The sequence below is a fragment of the Astatotilapia calliptera genome, chromosome 15 (genome assembly GCF_900246225.1).
Source record: "Astatotilapia calliptera chromosome 15, fAstCal1.2, whole genome shotgun sequence".
Lineage (NCBI taxonomy): Eukaryota > Metazoa > Chordata > Actinopteri > Cichliformes > Cichlidae > Astatotilapia > Astatotilapia calliptera.
Genome location: NC_039316.1, coordinates 7,449,796 through 7,459,908, shown reverse-complemented (window position 1 = coordinate 7,459,908; position 10,113 = coordinate 7,449,796). Strand labels below are relative to the sequence as shown.

Here is a 10,113-nt window from a genome sequence, read left to right as displayed (position 1 = left end):
GCAGAAAGGTGCGACAAATAAGGTGCCTAAGAAATACAGCAAGCTGTCCATACCTGAGGCCTTGGAAACTGCCAAGCAAAGACTCACAGCCTTGGCCAGCCGCTTGAGGAGGTACACCAGAGAGATCGAAGGCAGGAGAATAAACCAGCTGTTCTCCACAGAACCAGCAAAGGTGTACTCTCAGTGGCAAGGGAACAATAAGAGAACAGCACCACCAAGGCTGGAGACGGAGCAATACCGGAAGAGCATATGGGAGAAGGATGCAACCCATGTCTAATATATATATATATATATATATATATATATTAGATATATATACTCTAATATAATACTCTAATATAATGCGCTTCCATGTCTGTTTCTGGACAGAATTTTGTAGACTTCAGTAAATCACTGTGCTTCTTTCCTATTTTTCCAGCAAAATACAAAGAAAGCAGGGGTGGCTCATGACTTTTGCACAATATAGCTCAAAAGATTAAAAGATACAAACATGTACAAAACACATACCTGTAGGATGTGCTGGATAAACTTGGCTGGGTAGGTCCATTGGACACACTGGAGGTGTTACTAGAGAAGACACGTGTGTCACCAGTAACACTGGCAGAAGAACCCGCTGATAAGCCAGGTGTGTTGTAACTGACAAAGGCAGATGTTCCACTGGAGTAAGGCTCATCCTCATCAGTAGCAACGACAGCAGGATTGGTGGACATTGTGAGGGTGTCAGCAGAGATGGAAGATTCAACAGTACAAACATCTTGGGTTGCAACGCACCAGATGACCTCATCATCAACAGACATGGACTGTGCGTTAACAATGGGAATGGCTGAGGGAACTTCTTTAGAAATTTCAACTGTGAGAACACAAAGAACAGGAGTTTAACTTTTGAATAACATCTCATCACATATATAGCTTTTGCTTTTCATGTATTTAGGGGTACATTTCTTCCTGCTCAAAATATTAAACTAAATTTAAATATGATTTTAACAAAGACTTGACACTTAACTAAAGACACAATGGCTGAGATGACTAAGTAACAGACACTGAACCAACTTAATTTACAGTTTATTTGGAGCGACTTTTAGATAGGAATATTTACCGCATTTGTCAGAATTCAACGTTTCTGTGAAATCCTGCCTGCTTGTATGGCTACTCTCTCCATCAGAATATGTCTGTAAATTAAAACAGAGAATACATTTCATTTTACTGACAACAAAATGTCATAATAAATATTAGTAATATGTTTATGTATTATGTATTAAAACATAATACAAGTGACAATGTTTAAGGGAGTTTAAAATCCATCTTTGCCTTTTTCACTCTCATTTTATGAACATACATACATTTGCTGAAATGATCAGGATTACTTACTGATTCATTGTCCTCACATAAGATGACCTTGTCAGGTCTGACATAAATTGACTTCTGATGTCAGTTTTTTCACAAGGTCTCCATTCAAAGTCTGTTTGGAAGTGAGTGATGGCTCAACTAGTTTGGTGTGGCATGCCAGCAAAATCTGTAGCCTAGGGGAGGAAGAAAACATAGTGTATATGAAATTTTTGTTAAGGCTAACAGACTACAATACAATACAATACATTAAAAGGCTTAATTTTTGTTAACTCTAAAAGATATCAATCCAGTCATCCGATCGGTGCTCCCAGATCCTTTTTGGAAATACCCAAAGTTGACCTTTAATAGTATAATAATCTAAGTAACAAAAAATTTATTTTTTTTTTATAAAAAAGGATCTAATGCTTACCTGCATCCTTCAAGAACTGGCTGGAAGGCAGTCCTTATTGCCTGCATTACTTTGTCTGAGTCCCAGTCACAGCTAAACTCCAGTGCAGATTTTATATGTCCATTTTCAAAAAGCCAAGCTTTTTTGTTACGCCTTGGCACATGTGTAGTTAGATGGTCTGGCAAGAGAATCACTTCTTTGGTGAAAGACTGAGCCACAGAATGTGACCTGCTTAGCTGTGCTGGAAACCTAATGGAGGATAAAGGCAAATTAAACATTTCTGCATGTAATATACTCACACTTCTCTGATCAATGAAGTACATTTAATTAAAAAAATACACCATGCTGTACACATGTCTAATCTGCATTAATAAACACCCTCTAGCCCCATGGTAGCTAGGATAGGCTCTTGGAATCCTGAATTGGATAAGTGGAAGAGAATGGATGGATGAATGGATGGATAGATGATGGAAGATAGTGGGATGGGTGGGTGGAGAAACTTAACAATCACATAAACAAATGTCTTCAATTCATGGAGTACTTTTTGTTGCTTTAAAAAAAGTTTCATTAAATTATATACTGCCAACAACTATGTATTGTAACAACTGATGTGCTTTACTTTTACACAATGTTTGCAGATTAAGCTTACGGGACGTGAAATATTATAGAAATCGCATGTTTCCACAATTAAACAAATTAACTGTTGTGCACAGTTTAGTCTCCACGTCCACACGCTGTCAGTCTGTCGCACAGTTTTTTTGGTTTGTTTTTTTGTGATATTTTTGTTTACTTAGCTTCGTCGAGCAATTGAAACCTACGGGCTATTACTAACCTTCCACTAGTAATTTCAGTGCATTTAGTTCTGGTCTTACCTCTTCTGCCTTGGGCCCTTTCGAGTAAAAGGTCTAAGATTGTAGATGGGACCTGTTGTGGGGCACTCCTGTGATGTGGAAGGCACATTCTCCATAACGTTAGCTGGATAACCAGGGGTTATCTGACCGGAGAGGTTCACTGCATTTGGTCTTCCACGATGAAAAAGTGAATAAATTTCTTCATCAGTAGTACGATGCGGTACACTAGTACAAATATTAGGTTGGCCAGAACATGCATTTGCCAGGGTGTTAATTAGCTCCTCATTCCTTAGAATTTGAGCCACAAAATTCCGTGCGGACCTGCTCATAGTGCCATTCCTCGCAGGTACAAACAAGGAAAACACTAGATGGCGCAAGCGCCTCCGTGACGTCAAGCTTCATTCTATAGAAGATCAGAAGATCATTCTATATATTCAAGTTTCATTCTATATATTCAGAAGATCATTCTATATATTCAGACTTTGGTTGGAATATATATATAATATTTTCCTAAAGGGCATTCCATAACACACACACACACACACACACACACACGTATATATATGTATATATATATATATATATATATATATGTGAATTTAAAAAAAATTTAATTTAAAATTTTTAAAAAAGTTTAGGCTTCTCAGCAACATGGAAAAAGTGATATGGTCATGACTGAATTATTAATTACGTACTAATAATATAATGTGAATTTGTAAATTGGGCAAAAACTGCTGTGCCACCATATGAAAAAAATAGACTCACTTAAACCTCTTTATTAATGGAAAATTAAGATTCATAATATAAATATGCTAATACTTGTAGGTGCTTGTCTTCTGGGTTTTGAAGGTTAGAAGGTGGACAGAATGAAAACAAGCGGTTGTTTTCCCTCGATGGTAATTATGCTCCATGCATGATCAGACACACTCTGCTGACGTCCAAACACTCACAAACCCTCCACAATAATGGATGCTGACTGAAGAAATCATTTGTTTTGGGATCTAATTATTAATTATCGGCTGTCTGGGAAACCTGGCTGAGTTTGGATTTCACAGACTCCACTGACCCAGCAGGCTGACTGGCGGCGGCCTGACAGCGGCTGTTGCGGTGTGTTAAGCGCGGTCGCCGTGCTTCATCCCAGTTGTTGTGCACAGAATAAGGACTCGTCACGGGCACTGACAGGGCACTTCACCTCTGCCGACACACTGAACAACCATTATTCGTAGCTGTCTCTCTCTTACAGTCACACTCAGTTTCACAGCATCCTCTATTGCCGCTATTCTGCGTCACATTTAACAAATAAACAGCAACATATTGAAGCTTATATGCATTTATATGTGCATTTATGGTAATATGGACCCAATTACTCAAAAGTTAATTCGAAAGTGATCTCATCACGCTCTGGCTCTCTAGCAAATGAGCATAATCTTTTCTGCAGATAATCTAATTATGACTAATTGTATCTGAGCAGCTCATTTTGATATCATCTAGAGAGGGACACTGTCAGTCTGAAAATGAAAGCAGTAATTTGAAAAGTTTTAACGGTAATAGAAAATTTCTCGCCTTTATTAATTTGTTACCGGGCAGAAAAAATAGACTTGATACAGAGATAACGATTTCATTATAGTGTAAGGTGCCCATGTTCATGCTCTTTAGGCCATTTAGTGGCTGTATAGTCCTGAGTACAAACACTATGCACATCAATCATCAGTACCGTCTTAATTTAATCCAAGCACAGTGAAAGGGGAGCTTTACTAACAAAAGCTGGAACCAAAAAGTAAATTAATGAATCATGTGAAATTATTAGTCCAAAATGCAAGGACTGAAAACTTCAAATTGGTTGAGTGCTTATCGACTCTATTTGAGTGCCTTCTTACTACGGTACACGCCTCGTTCCCACATGTGCCTTTTTCTGTGCTGTTGCCTTTTTAAACTTCACACACTCACACTGAATAATGAATGCATTTTGGGCTATTTGGAGGGTCAGTATCTTGCACAAGGGTACTTTGGCATGTAGACTAAAGGAGCCGGGGACTGAATCACTAACCATCCAATTGGTAGATGACCCGCTATACCTTCTTAACAGAGCACAAGCAGGGAAAACAGGAACAGTGGAGAAAAGTGAGGCAAAGAAATATACTGGGCACTTTTCATTATGCTAACTTGCACTGCTTCGCATCGTGCGATCAAGAAACTGTTCCCCCTCCGCCATCATGAAGGATATTCTAATTCCTTAAATGCACCTTAAGAAGATGAGGGGAGAGAGGCTTTTGGAGGGGAAAGTGTTTGATTAAGTGGACACTTTGCCTTCGACATGGTCAACATAGACCTTAAAAGTGACCGCTGACTTGTTTTTTTCCTTCTCTGCCACTTGTGTATAGAACTAAATGATGGAGCCAGATGTCAATTTGAAAGTGCCACTGAGTTGTATCGCAAAACAGCAGCTACAATGGTGATTACCATCTGTTAGGATTGTGCCAGCATGTTAATCTTTTAGAAAAATCCATATGGTGTTTCCAAAACAAACTAGGTTGAGCTATAGCAAAATTGGCCAACCACTTGGACAACAGCAAGAAATACCAGGGCGATTGAATGTGAAAATCTCAGTGGTATGGTTAGAGTCTATGGATTTTATTGTTATGTTTGGCGTTATGACTCTGTAATTAAGATGAATTCTTAGTCCTGCAAACCACAACAAGCACAAAAAGGAAAAATCTCTGAGTTGGAGAATGATGTGAGAAAAGACAGGACAGGAGAGGAAGATGACAGGTTAGGTTTAAAGGTAAGGACTGCTCAGTGATGCTTGATAAACTGCAGATTTAAAGCTTAATGTTGTAATTTTAATCACAAGCTATTCTATTTTTGTGTTATTCAAATGTCATGAAAATCCTGTGTAGTTAATAAAGAGGTTAGCTTGTCATACTGTGGTGAATTTCTTGTAAAGCAGTGCGCTGGACTGGTGCAGAGTGGCTGTGGTGCGCATGGTCAGTGTTGGTTTATATCAACTGTAATAGATTAAGATGCATTTTAAATCATGAAATTAGGTTCTCTACTGGAGTCCTACCTCATGTGACAAATATGGCCAATGTGATTGGCTGTGCCTTTCAGGGAGCTCTGTTTAGTTTTATCAGCGGCAAGCCTGCGCTGCAAGGACCTGCAAGGAGGAGAAGGGGATGAACCTGGATATAAGAAAGTATTTTTCAAAGAAACCTGTAAGTCACTTAAAGCCAAGTTAACTCCTAAAATGTGTCTGTCATAATAACGTTACAGGCTATGCTAGGCTTTGGCCCACATCAGTCTAAAATTGTATGTAACCATGAATAACGTGTTTTGGAAACTAACTGCACAACAGCACTATTAGTTATCTCAGTCTCAGAGTAGTAGTATTTGGAATGTCTCACTGTTATTCATCAGGTGACAGAGGCAGCTCTGCCATGTTGTAGCTCGGACAGAGGTGAAGAGGCACTGACTGATGATTTGGTGCTATAGATTAACTAGTATTTATTATCATGACAATTGTTAGGCTGCTGACGTAAATTGATTCATTTGTGTATATTTGACAAAGAATCTGAATTGACATGTCTCACTTTTTATATGGCACGAATCAATGTGTTATTTTATCAGGTAGCAATATGTCCTAGTGCAGTCAGAGGGGAAGAGCCAGGGCCAAAGGTGAGGCACATCAAGCACAGAATAATAATTTTAATCTGAGGATAAAACGCATGTACAGTGGCTATAGAAAAAAATCTACACACCCATGTTCAAATGCCAGGTTTTTGTGATGTAAAAAAATGACAGCAATTCATGTTGCTGTAACAGTAGTTCATTTAGAATTTAAAAAAATCCCAGCTCACTGAGTTGATAGGAGCAATAGTGCCTAAAATGTTGCAGAATTTTGCTGTGAGATCTTTTACTTTGTGGTAATCTTAGATGAGTAGTTTTATGGACAAAACCCACCAGGGCATTCAGTGTTCCCTTAGTGCTAATGTGTAAGAGATGTTTGTGTACTATAACTGAAGTAATGTTGTTAAGTCCTTAAAGTCATATTCTTTTATTGTGATGTCTGTATTTGAAGCTATTTTTATTTTTGTATGATACCTGATTTATATGGAATAGGGCTGAAGTAAACTAAAGCCTAAAATACTTAGTCAGTCATTTGTTTAATAGTAATTTAACATTATAAAACTATGAATTGTAAGTTTAAATGGTTTAAAAGCATGTAGAATATCATATGTAGGCAAGTATATTTCTCCTTTTTTTATCAAGAAGCAAAGACAAAAAGAAGAAGAAAAAAAAGAAACGGGGCAGGGTTCGGTGGTTGAATCATCCGTCCCCACCAATGCCAAAACCAAATCTACGCCCTTGCTTTACTTACTTTACTAGGTGTGGATGTAAAGTCACCTTCTACAATGCAGACAACAGAACATTTTTTAAAATTATTTTTCACTCCATAACAGAGTCAAACTGAATACCTTCATTAGAATTAGAACTTTGATTCAAATAATATTTTTATTTTCCTGTACTAAAATTCATAATTTAAAAAATGTACATTCGTCCTTCCAGGAGTTTAAAAAGTTGCTTCAGTACGTCAACTTTTATTGGAGTATTTTTTAACCCAGTTGTCTGTAAAGAAAGTAAAGAAAGTCTGTACTTTTGTCACCTGTGCAATTCTCTACAAATGACACAGCTGGGTTAATGGGACATTAACTAGGTAAAAGTTTTAAAAAAACACTGCATACATTTATGCTGCTATGCAGATTATCCCTTTTTTTATTTAATAAAATTAAAAAGTCTTGAGCAATCCCATATTTCCTCAAAAAAAAAAGAATAGGAGAGAAGAAAAAATGATGCTGGATATCTGTACTGATGGACAGGGTAATGTGCCTGCTCGGGGTGCACCTGCTCTCATCTGTGAAAAGCACAGAGTGCCATTCTGTGCAACCATTCTATGTTCATTCTATGTCTTTTAACCAGTGGTCCCCAACCCCCGGGCCACGGACCGGTGCCGGTTCGTGAGTCATTTGGTACCGGGCCACGAGAGTTGAGACTCGGGTGTGAAATGTATGGTTTTCAGGGTTTTTATCGGTTTTTATCATTATTTTGTTATCGTTTTTTTCGTTAACTCGTTTTTCCTGGGTCTTTTCACGTGTGTTATGAATAAATCATATTTTTTTTGGTACCAGTACTTGTTTTATTTTGTTGTATTTATCCGCGACACCTTAAAGGCCGGTCTGTGAAAATATTGTTGGGCACAAACCGGTCCGTGGCGCAAAAAAGGTTGGGGACCGCATGCTTTAAACCATAGATTAAACAAATAGCTCATTCTAGCCTGCTTCCTTTGTAAGAACAGACCTGTCGCCAACTGATTCTGAAGAATTAGTGCATTTGATACTTCTAGACTTCTGGACTAGTGTGGCAATTTTCTTTCTTAAAGATGGATTTTGTGATTACAAAACTATAGTTGGAGGCAAACCCTTCAGCCTTCAGACCCCTGTCCTGTGGCACCAGCTACTGTTCAGTGTCAAGAGACAGACACTATCTTTGAGGATTAAGCTCAAAAATGTCCTTTTTGATCAAACGTGCAGGTAGGGCTGAATCAGTTTCCAAGAATTTCGAGCAAACGTTTTTCACTTCATTGTTTTGGGAGATTGTGTGTAGAATTTTAGGTGAAAATAGGTTTAATCAATTTTGGGATAAATCTGTAACATGACAAAGTGTGGAATAAGTGAAGCATTACTTTTGTCTGCTGTCTTCTGTGCTTTTTTTCATATTTTTTATTGAGCGTCTCTCGATGCTCCTGTTTCTGTCTTCTCTTTCCCCTCCCTGTAACCACACTTGTTCCTGAGACTTGTTCTGCCAAAGGTCTCCTCCTGTTAAAACCATCACTCAGGCTTTGCTTGGAGGGTATTTGAGGAGGATATATGATGTTCGAGGATTTTACAATATAAAGTGCCTTGAGTTATTTGTTGTTGTGAACTTCAAATAAAGTTCAAGACTGTGTTTTCAGCCAAATTCTTTTTGTGTCATAGATTTTCAGCTTGTGTGACTTTGCTGAAATCTTACCTCCACACCCAGCATCACAGGAACAATGAAGACAATACTGCATCAAATTGAATATTCCACTTTTTTATATTGCTTTATAGGATTTTGTGACGTAAGGGCACACAGCAGTATGTAATCCACTATTCACATCCTATGTTCTTGTTCGTCTGTTTTCCATCATGCTTGTAAGCAACAGTTGTTTGATTGTTTTTTACTAGATTTGCTTCATCAGTCTTATAATGTTCACCTGTTTCTCATATGGGGAGATGGCCTTACATCAATAACAAAGGCTCTCCTGCTGTATCTAGAATAACTTTAAATATAACATGACAGTTCACAATGTTGGAGCCATATTAACTTCATCTTGAAGCATTGGGGCTCATCTTGTCTTAAAGACCTCATAGTAGCATATCAACCAAATAACCCAACAGATCACTTCAGACTACTGTCTTACTTGTGGTTCCTAGGGAATTTAAAAGTAGAAAAGTCAGAGAGAGTGTGCAATAATAATACAATATAAAGCACCTTGAGGCAACTGTTGTTGTGATTTGACGATATGTATACATATATATAAACCTGAATTGAACTGAATTAAATCTCTTCTAATTCAAGCCACTACCCACAGGTTGTCTATTTCACAGTGATGTTGAAAACCTGACGAAATACACCCCAGTTGCTTCACTGATTACAAACGGCACCTCAGCACACACCTTAATCATTCTGCAACCATAATGGCTCCCTTTCTGAAAAGTCCCATTAGCAGATGTGCTCACAATAATAATGGGAGAGAGTTGGGGGTTTTTTTTTTAAATCCCAGGTCTGTCACGTTATGCCCCCCTCCCCACCCCTCTCGCTTTGATCTCTATTCAGTTTTTTCACTGGAATCTCTAATTGGTCCTTTATAGGATTCATCTTTGATCATGTCCTGCAGGCACAGAAGCTCCACAGCACTCCAAATAAAGAGGTTCTATAACAAACCTCATTAGTGTTATAGCTTTCATATAGATCAACCTTTTGGTTGATTGTAATAATTTTTATAGACAGAAAAAAAGCCAAACAAAACTGGTACACTACATGTTGTGGTTTCCTCCCTTGATCGAACTGAGTTTGGAACTCTGGGTTAAGGGAAGTCATACATCTTCCTTCCTGGGGAATGATTGCTGATTGTGGAGGGTACTTGAGAAACTGATGCGCCTAAAGCACCACCTGAAAAAGAGTTTTTTTCAGTTTGGGCAAGCTCCCCACTTTGGCCAAAAATTATTACAGCTTTATCAGAACTACTTTTGCAATACACTGTCATGAAGCAGCTCATAAAGGTTTACAGGAGGACAGAAACACTTGTGAGTCCTTCTTCCACTAGTACTTTGAAGTAACAATGAGCTGTTGGAACGCGGGCCCTTCTGTTTTGGAGAGGTATACCAGAGAAGTAGAGAGCTACTAAATCTCAACAAAAAGCAACACAAAACATATAGAAGACAAATCAAT

The 10,113-nt window shown here is 38.1% G+C and overlaps 1 long non-coding RNA gene across 1 annotated transcript; it reads right to left on the bottom strand.

The window, feature by feature from the left end:
* Nucleotides 1-479: 479 nt before the first annotated feature.
* On the bottom strand, nt 480-2,027 carry LOC113006945 (uncharacterized). Its single transcript, XR_003269830.1, has 4 exons — nt 1,757-2,027; nt 1,369-1,520; nt 1,097-1,169; nt 480-850 (listed from the first exon to the last, which is right to left on the bottom strand). It is a non-coding gene; the product is annotated as an uncharacterized LOC113006945 (long non-coding RNA).
* Between the last annotated feature and the right edge of the window lie 8,086 nt (nt 2,028-10,113).